Genomic DNA, 8,493 nt, shown 5'->3' with positions numbered 1-8,493 from the left:
GGACTGCAGGGTCTGGCTCCCCGGGGATGCGAGCAGGGACACAGGGGGAACCAGCGACCCCTGTGAAGTTGTCAGGCGCTCCCTCTGATCACACGAGGTCTATTGGTGCTGGCGCCACCACCCCGGGGATGCAGGCAGGATCCCGGGGCACCCAGGCCAGCACCTCGGGGCTGGAACCAGGATCACGGGGCACCCAGGCCAGGACCTGCCTGGGGACACAGCCAGGGGCCCCTGATGCCCAGGCCAGCACCTCGGGGATGCAGCCAGGATCCTCTGGGACCCACACCAGCACCCCTGGGGTGCAGCCTGGGTCCTCCAGCTCCCAAGCCACCATCCCAGGGGATGCCCAAGAGCCGGCCAAGCCCTGGGGCTCCACCAGCACCTCCAGCTACGAGTCGGAGATGCGGGAGGTTCTCTCCCAGGTTGGGCAGCTCGGCCACCTCTGCACTGGTCTGAAAGAGCAGGTGGAGCAGCTTAAATCTACCAAAGCAGAACATGCGGATCTTGAGAACTTGCGCCGGCTCTTCCCGAAGGGAGGTGAGAGCACGGGAGGACTGGCGGGGGTTGTTTGGCGTGGGGTCACCCTGGGTCAGGGGCTCGTCATGCTCAGAGACCCCCTCACCGACAGCACATCCCCTTGCACCATGTCCCTCTAGGCCGGGAGAGCATCACCAGCATCCTGGCCGACCTCAGGTGCCAGGTGTCCTTCCTACAAGACATGGCCAGGGCCCTGCACGGGGAGGAGGAGAAGGTGAGCCGGCAGCAGTCCCCGAGGGGCTGCGGGGATGCCAGTTTGGGCAGGGAGGGGGCAGCCGAAGGGTCCCCGTGCCGGAATGACACAGGGGGCTGTGCCCTCACCGCCCCCACTGCTGTTCCCAGATCAGCAAGGTGGAGGATGCTCCCAGAAAGACGAGGGGGGCTGGAGCCGGCAGAAAAGCAGCCGGCAGCGGCCAGATGACCCGACAGCCGCGGTAAAAGGATGGGAGAGGGTTTCCTACCCCGCAGGGCTGCGAGGGATCCTGGGGTCTGGGAGCATCCCAGTTTGGGGGCCAAGGGACACCCCCACGAAGGCTAAGCCTGCCCCTGCCCCCATCTCGCTGGCCAGGCCCAAGGGACAGAAGGTCAAGGCAGAGCGGAAGGAGCTGGGGAAGCAGCCGGAGCCGACCCAGGCCGAGCTGGAGCAGTTTGCGGCCAAGTACGTGAATAAGTTGGTGATGGAGACAGCGCAGCAGCTGCAGGCAGAGGTGAGGCCCGGGGGCAGCGCTCCCAGCCCCCGCTGGCTCGGGGGGAGTCCTGGCGGGGTCCCGGCCACGTCCCCTGGCTGGATGGGGCCATGGAGCCTCCACGGCACCTGGGCTTGTGGGCGGCATCCAGCCCGGCTCAGAGCTGATTCCTCCTCCCCTGCCAGCAGGTGGACGAGCCGAGGGCGACGGTGCAGAGCGGGGGACACGAGCACGCAGGGTGCCACTTCTGCAGCCCGGACACCAGGGTGCTGCTGGGGAAGCTCCTCCAGCGCTGCGAGAAGCTCGAGGAGCAGGTGGAGTCCCTGGCCCAGAAGGCGGGCGGCAAGGTGGACAATTATCCAAAGTGGAGGAGACAGGTAAGGAGATGCGGTGTAGGGGGCTTGAGCTGCCAGGACCCCCCAGGCATTTCTGCTTTGCTCTAACGTGGGGGAGCCCCTCGCTGCCCCCCTAATTGGCTTGTCGGAGTCAGCAGCACGGAAGGGAATTAAAGCCTTGGGGCAAATGTCCTGCTTGCACTGAGGGCCCGTGGCCATCAGCCAAAATACCCTGGGTCTGCCCCCGTGGGGCAGCCACCCCCTTGCTCAGCACCGCCTTGTCCTCTTAGTCCCTGCAGCAGGACGAGCAGCTCAAGTGCCTCCAGACCAGCATCGTGCAGCTCCAAAAAGGCTACGAGAAGTTGAGCTCGGACCTTGCAAACCTGCAGCAGGATCGCCAGCAGGAGCAGAATGACGTCAAGGTGGGTGGCTGTAACGCGCAGGCAGAGCCCAGGCTGGGACCCCAAGGGGTCTGTCCCCCTGCCACCCTGCTCGCAGCCCTGCACAGCTTCCCCATGCCTTTCCTGGAGGTTTCTGATGGGGTGGGGAGGCAGGGGGTGCTCGGCTGGCCGGGGGCAGCTCCGACCCTGCCGTGGCATCACGGGCTGCTGTCTGCCTTGGAAGGCTCTGTCCCAGGCCCTGGGGAGGCTGGAGAAGAAGCAAGCAGACAAGGAGGAGCTGCTGGTGCTGGGAATCGATGAGGTACGGGCTCAAGGGGCCCCGGTGCCAGTCAAGGGTGTCCCGGGCAGGGTGACAAACACCCCTTGTCCCTTGGGTGCCGGCTGGCAGAACCAGCCAGGGGGAGGGAGGATTTCTAGCCCGGCTGCAGGTCCCTTGCCAGGTCCCTCTGTGACCCCGAGTCCCTTCGGCTGGTGGGACCAACGCCACGGGGGTAATGGGGTGAACAGGACCACGTAGCCACTTCCCCCCTCCTGTTGTCTCTGCATCCTGTCCCCACCGCTCTCCTGCCTTTCCCTGTTGCTAGAAAGCAGACAAAGCCGCCCTGGCTGACAAAGTCAGTCGCAGCCAGCTTGAGGCGTGCGTGGAGCGGCTGACCAAGATGATGGAGGAGGTGACGAGCCGGGTGACGGGCCAGGAGAACGGCTGGCTCCAGTTCCAGAAAGAGCTGCAGAGACAGATGGACTGCAAGGTGAGGGCTCGTCCCCTCCACGCAGCACTGGCACCTTGGGGCCTGGCAGCCTAAGGCAGCATCCTTGCGAGGGTCCCCCCTCCCGGCTGTGCCCCCGGGGACCGCCATGTCCCATCCTGGGGTAGCTGGCTGAGGGTGTCACCCGTCCACAGCTGGACCGCCGGGAGCTGGGGGCGTTCCGGAAGCAGCAGGAGGAGCGGTGGAAGAGCCTCAGCGGGCAGCTCCAGGAGCAGGCGCTGCAGGCAGAGCGTGACAATGCCGCTGGGATTAGGAAGTGAGTGCGATGGGGACAGTGGCGGCTTTGGCAGTGCTGGCCCTGTTCCTGCTGGCTGTCCCGGCTCGTGCCGGTGTGGTACCTGGCGTGGGAGCCATGTGGGCAGCGCCCCTGGGGATGCTGAGCAAGCGGCTGTGCCTTGTGCTCCTGCCAGCTGCAGCTTCGCAGCGATAGAGGCGGCACAATGAGGGGCACGTGTGGGAGGAGCCCTCCTCAACCAGTCTTGGGGGGTGGGTGCAGAGGCTTTTTGTGGCTGGTGTGCAGGTGGGGCTGTGCCCCCCAGGAGCTCCCCAGCCCTTTTCTCCCCCCTCCAGGCAGCTGCTGCCTGGTTTCCGTTGCCTGTCCTGTGACCGGCCCCTCAACATGCTGGCGCCTGGACCGTGAGTAACTGCCCCCCGAACAGGGAGCACCCCCCGACCCCTCCCTGGCATCGAGTGACACATGGGGTGCCACCTGCCGGGCCCTGAGCACCCCCATGTCCTGTCCCACAGGGAGCGGACGGGCGAGTGCAGATACCCCACTGTTCCGCGGAGCTGCGGGGGCCCACACACTGTCACGCCCCCGCGCTTCCAGCCCCAACCGCCCAGCACCCCACGGCCGTCCCCATCCAGCGCCCGCCGCCCCAACAAGGTAGGGATGACAGAGGTGGGGAGGGGGATGCTGAGCCTGCGGGGGGATCTGTGCCTCAGTTTCCCCGGGGAGAGCTGGCTGGGGGAGGGTTGCTGGGGGATGCGGAACGGGGCCCCGTGTTTGGGTCACACGCTCTCCCCTTCCCAGAAGGACGCGATGCAGCTGTCGGGCCAGGACGGCACTGATGGGAAGCGGCAGGACGAGCAGCTCTCCATGATGGGGGGCTCTCAGCTGCCCACAACACCAACGGCCACCCCAGAGACCTCGACCTCGAGGAGCCAGAAAAGTATGGCCCTGTCAGGGCACCGGGGGGCAGAGGACACCCCGCTGTCTGGGGGGACGGGTCTGTGCCCACAGCTGGGCAGGGTTGGACGGGGGTCTGGGCTCTGGGCTGGGCTGTGGGGGCAGCACTGGCTGCTGGGGCAGCCGGTCCCTGTGGGACCCGGGGGGACATGTGGGGTGGTGCTGGGCAGTGTGGGACAACAGCCTGTGTGCTTCAGGGTTGGGGGCAGGACCCTGTTGGTGGGTGTCTGTGGCTGACCCTGCCCCTCGCCCCCAGGCACCGCCTCCCCGCTGCTGTTAGCCGTGCTGAAGCGCCGACCAGCCTCATCTCCCGGACGCCTCACCCAGGCACCGAAGCTGCTGCCGCCCATCCAGCCCCCCCGCAGCGAAACAACCCCCTGACAGCCGGGCAGGACGGGGGTCCCGGCCCCGGTCCCACCGCCCCGGGCGCTGAGCAGGCAGCGGCTGCAATAAATGGCGATGGGCAACCAAGCGCCGGTGTGGTCTGAGTGGGGGTCCCTGGGGCAGGATGGCAGAAAGCCCCCTGTGTTTGCTTTTCCAGGAGAAAAATAAGTGCTAAAAAGGCGCTTTGGGGTGCCCAGGTGGATCCAGTGGTATCCAGGGTCCCCAGAGGGAGCACGGGGAGCAAACCAGTGGGCACCAGGGCAGAGCCAGCAGAGGCCCATCCTGCACCCCGGCTGGGGCTGAGGTGTCCATGGGCTTCAGAAGCACCCCCTGGCACTAACTGGGGGGACGGGGTGAGGGGGGAGCCAGGGGGCTGTGCAAGAAGCCGGGCTGGCTGTCGGCAGCCGGAGGAGGGGAGCGCTTTGCTCTGGGTCGGGGGATCCAGAACTGGGGGGACGCAGCAGCTTCGTGCCCCGCCCCGGGGTGCCCACAGCCGCCGTGTCGCAGCGCTTTGCAGTGGCAGGAAAGCACCGGGCAGCTCGAGTTGCTGGGCGCTCAGTTTCCCCAGCCAGGCGATGCCGGCGGTGCCAGCCCAGCCACCCAAGGCCCTACAAGAGACAAGGGCTGTTCATACAGCCAAGCAAAAGTGTGGCCCGTGGGCAGGGGAGCTGCCAGCCCTGCCTGCCCTGCCTGCACAGGCAGGAGGAAAGCCCCTGAGCAAACCTCCTGCATCCCAAAACCGGGGATGCTCAGCCCAGCAGAGCTGGCACTCTGCACTCTCCAACTGAAGCGGAGCAGCTGAGACCGGGGAGTGGACCAGACATGTCCCTGATGGAGCCACGTGCCAGGGGGTTCCCACCAGCCCCCCAAGGGCAGTGTGTCACGGAGAGTCCTCGCAGCTTCATTTAAGGGACAACAGAGTCCAAAACAACTTTCATTAAACCGGCGAGGAACAGGGTTTTAGCACTGCAAAGTGACTTAAATAAAGGTTCGGATATCAGCTGAGGAAAATTATTTGAGGGGCAGCAACTGATACAACCAATCAGGCGGTGCACAGCGTGCACACACGGGGCTTCACTCAAAACAAATGCCGGAGCTGGCCCTGAGTCCCGGAGAAGTACACACTTGCCTAACACGGCGCGGGATTGTTTTAAAGAGATAAAGTACGCGTGCAAATGCGCACGGAAAGTTACTCGTGCATATGTGCACGGGAGGAAAATACACCCGCGATTCGGCGAGGGTCAATTTATACGCGCTCAAATGGAGCGCGGAAAGTTATACGTGCATATGTGCACGGAAAGTATAAATATACTCGCAATCCTGCGAGAAGTTTTACTTACACCCGTGGCGGTGTCAGCATTCAGGACACAGAACCACGGGCGTAGTTATATGCGGTGCTTTATTTCAGCGCTGGGAAACCAGGGGCTCGCACCCAAAGCTGGTTCCGACCACTGATTCAAACTTCACCATTTTATACAATTTGGTTACATACATATTCATTGAAGTTACAACGTGTATATTGCATATTCATTAGGTTACACAATTATTTCACAATATCAGCTGCAACACCTTGGAACTACTCTAAGCATGCGCAGTGTCCTCTGGTGGTCGTTCAGGGGTCGTTCCTGACAGCGCAGGAAAAGCGTTAGTCTGAGAATCCGCTTTGTGATGGTTCTCCCGCAGGTTGCTCGACCTTCAGTCACTGACAAAGAGCAGGACAAGGACAGAATTGGAGTCACAGAGCTGCTACTCACCATGCTCAACTTCTTCTTCTGGGGCCCACAGGCAGTCAGCACCTTGCTGCTTGTGTTCACTTTCAGGACATCTCCACTCGTCGTGCCAAGATGAAAATCACCATCATCGTCTGTCATCTATAAGAAAGCATAAAGAAAAAGAGATCACGGTCTGGATACTGAGACCCGTGTCCCACGCCTGACACTGGGCTGCATCAACAGCTTTAGTTCAGTGGATTGCCAAGAGTTCACCTGGGGGAACCCAGCCAATGTTTCTGTTCCATCACACGCACAGATCCAGAACACTGCTGAACGCCAGACACTTTCTAACCAAATCTAGATCATATTTGGAAGCATAAAAATACGGGTGCCGGAGCCCGTGACCGTAACACGTGCTGCTTCTCTTGAGGAGCATCCAGAACACTCTTTCCCAGAGGCCGTGGGAGATCAACTGCCATGGCCAATGCTGAGGAACTTCACTGCCGTCACGCGCTTGGGACCAACATTTCCAGCATTGTTAGAGAAACTCGTGGTTTTTCTCTAGTCTGTACAGAGTTTCTTAGTTTAGCAAAGTCATCTTGGCTGAAACGTACCTGAACACACACGCTGATTCCTCTCAGTTGCCCCGCGTAGCATTCAGATGGATGGATTGTTTTAGTTGCTGTATCGAGTTCCCACACTCGAATGGTGAAACTATAAGAACAAATAGAGTGGGTTCAAATCCACAGATGCAGAAACCTCCACGTTTTTTCAGTACTACAAGAAGTAAAAAGCCTTCACAAGGCTCCATTATTCTGATCTTTCAATACGGAGAAAAAGAACAATATCAGAGAAGTCTCTTATGGAAACTTTTTCCGGGTAAATCAAAAACCTTAAGGCTTCAGCAAAAACAGATGTGAGGACACTTTCAACTCTTTTCTAGTGCAATTTAATTGACGATGTCAGAGACGATGTCATATCTTTCAGCAGAGTCACCCTTACATTTACCAAAGTGCTAAAACTGCAAAGGCGAGCACTCATAAGTGCGAGTGCAGCCAAGAGCATCCAAAGCCGTCCCTGATGTACAGGGAGGTGCAGGCCCTCAACGCGTTTAAACGTCAGCCTGGATATATGGGCGCTGCCGCAAATCCTTGCAAAACGCGACGTTTTGTACAACTTTTGTTACAAGCCAGTGACCAACTGTACATCACATCTGGTGAGGACAGGAGATCATCCAACGACCGGCAAGACATCATTGTTTCGACATTAATTAGCCATTGTTCAGGGGCACTCATTGACTGCTTTTCTTGTGTAAACACTGGCAACTAAATATGTTAAACACTGCACGGGGAATGCTGAGTACAAAATCCTGCTATCAGGAGCAGAAGTGACGCACGTGGGCCCCTGTGTGCTGCTCTGAAAACATATTGTTACATGGAGAACAAGCAGAAATGCCTGAAAGCTACAACCTGACGGGTATTCATGAGTCCATTCAGAGTAAAAAGAAACAACACAAGCACACAGTTGCTTAAGTTTCCTTGTAGTTCAATAAAGACTCTTTGTCAAAGGAAATAGGGCCAGGGGTTCTCTCGCTCTGCTCGTTCCTCTCAACAAACCCTTACTTTCCAGCAGTGACAAACATCTCGTCCCTGCAGCTGGAGCACATGACGACGTTGGCATTGCCGGCGCTGCGCGGCGAGGCCGGGCTCCCGCACACAGCCTCTCTCTTACTGACGTCCCACACCATCACCCTGCAGGAGAAGAAAGCCTTGAAACAGCTTCGCTTTTTGACACTGCTTGGAAGTCAGTTACTAAAAAACAAAAGCAAGACAAAGCCTATTGTCCTGCAGTCTGTTCCTACCAGGACACACAACAGAAGTAACTTTGTAGAGATTCTACCCAAGAAAAAACTTGTCACCAAAGTGTGGAATTGCAGTTTACATCCCCTGCTCCTGAAGCAAGGCTACGTGGATTTATCAGATTCCTTCTGCGGAGCACGACTCAAATCATACAGAATCACAGAACAGCTTGGGTTGGAGGGACCTTCCCAGCTCCCCAGTGCCCCCCTGCCATGAGCAGGGACATCTTCAGCAGCTCAGGGTGCTCAGAGCCCCGTCCAGCCTGGCCTGGGATGTCTCCAGGGATGGTTCAGCCACCACCTCTCTGGCCAACCCGGGACAGGCTCTCACCACCCTCCCTGGAAAAACGTCTCAGGCCGCCCATAGAATCTGATTCTTGTCAAAAATCTTGTGCCAAGAAGCGGAAATCCTTACCTGCCGTCGTCCTGGCCTCCCAGGGACACAAGATAAATGCCTCTGGGCGAGAACGAGAGTCCCTCGACTTTGCCCTCGTGCAGCGAGAGCCGAGCAAGTAACTCCTGCTTTGGGAAATCCCAGAGGATGACGTCTGCCTGCGGGGCAAAGCAGAAGGGGGGGATGGCAGAGCATGAGCTGTAACTCGCAGGATCAGGGAGAACAACGTT

At 59.7% G+C, this 8,493-nt stretch overlaps 1 long non-coding RNA gene across 1 annotated transcript; it reads right to left on the bottom strand.

Moving 5' to 3' along the window:
- Nucleotides 1–5,680: 5,680 nt before the first annotated feature.
- LOC135577677 (uncharacterized) lies at nucleotides 5,681–6,714 on the bottom strand. The gene is made up of 3 exons (XR_010469343.1): nucleotides 6,626–6,714; nucleotides 6,096–6,170; nucleotides 5,681–6,001 (listed from the first exon to the last, which is right to left on the bottom strand). It is a non-coding gene; the product is annotated as an uncharacterized LOC135577677 (long non-coding RNA).
- Nucleotides 6,715–8,493: the final 1,779 nt, after the last annotated feature.

The sequence above is a fragment of the Columba livia genome, unplaced genomic scaffold (assembly GCF_036013475.1).
Source record: "Columba livia isolate bColLiv1 breed racing homer unplaced genomic scaffold, bColLiv1.pat.W.v2 Scaffold_133, whole genome shotgun sequence".
In the NCBI taxonomy this organism is placed as follows: domain Eukaryota; kingdom Metazoa; phylum Chordata; class Aves; order Columbiformes; family Columbidae; genus Columba; species Columba livia.
The sequence above is the reverse complement of the archived record's forward strand: the minus strand, read 5'-3'. Positions and strand labels throughout refer to the sequence as shown.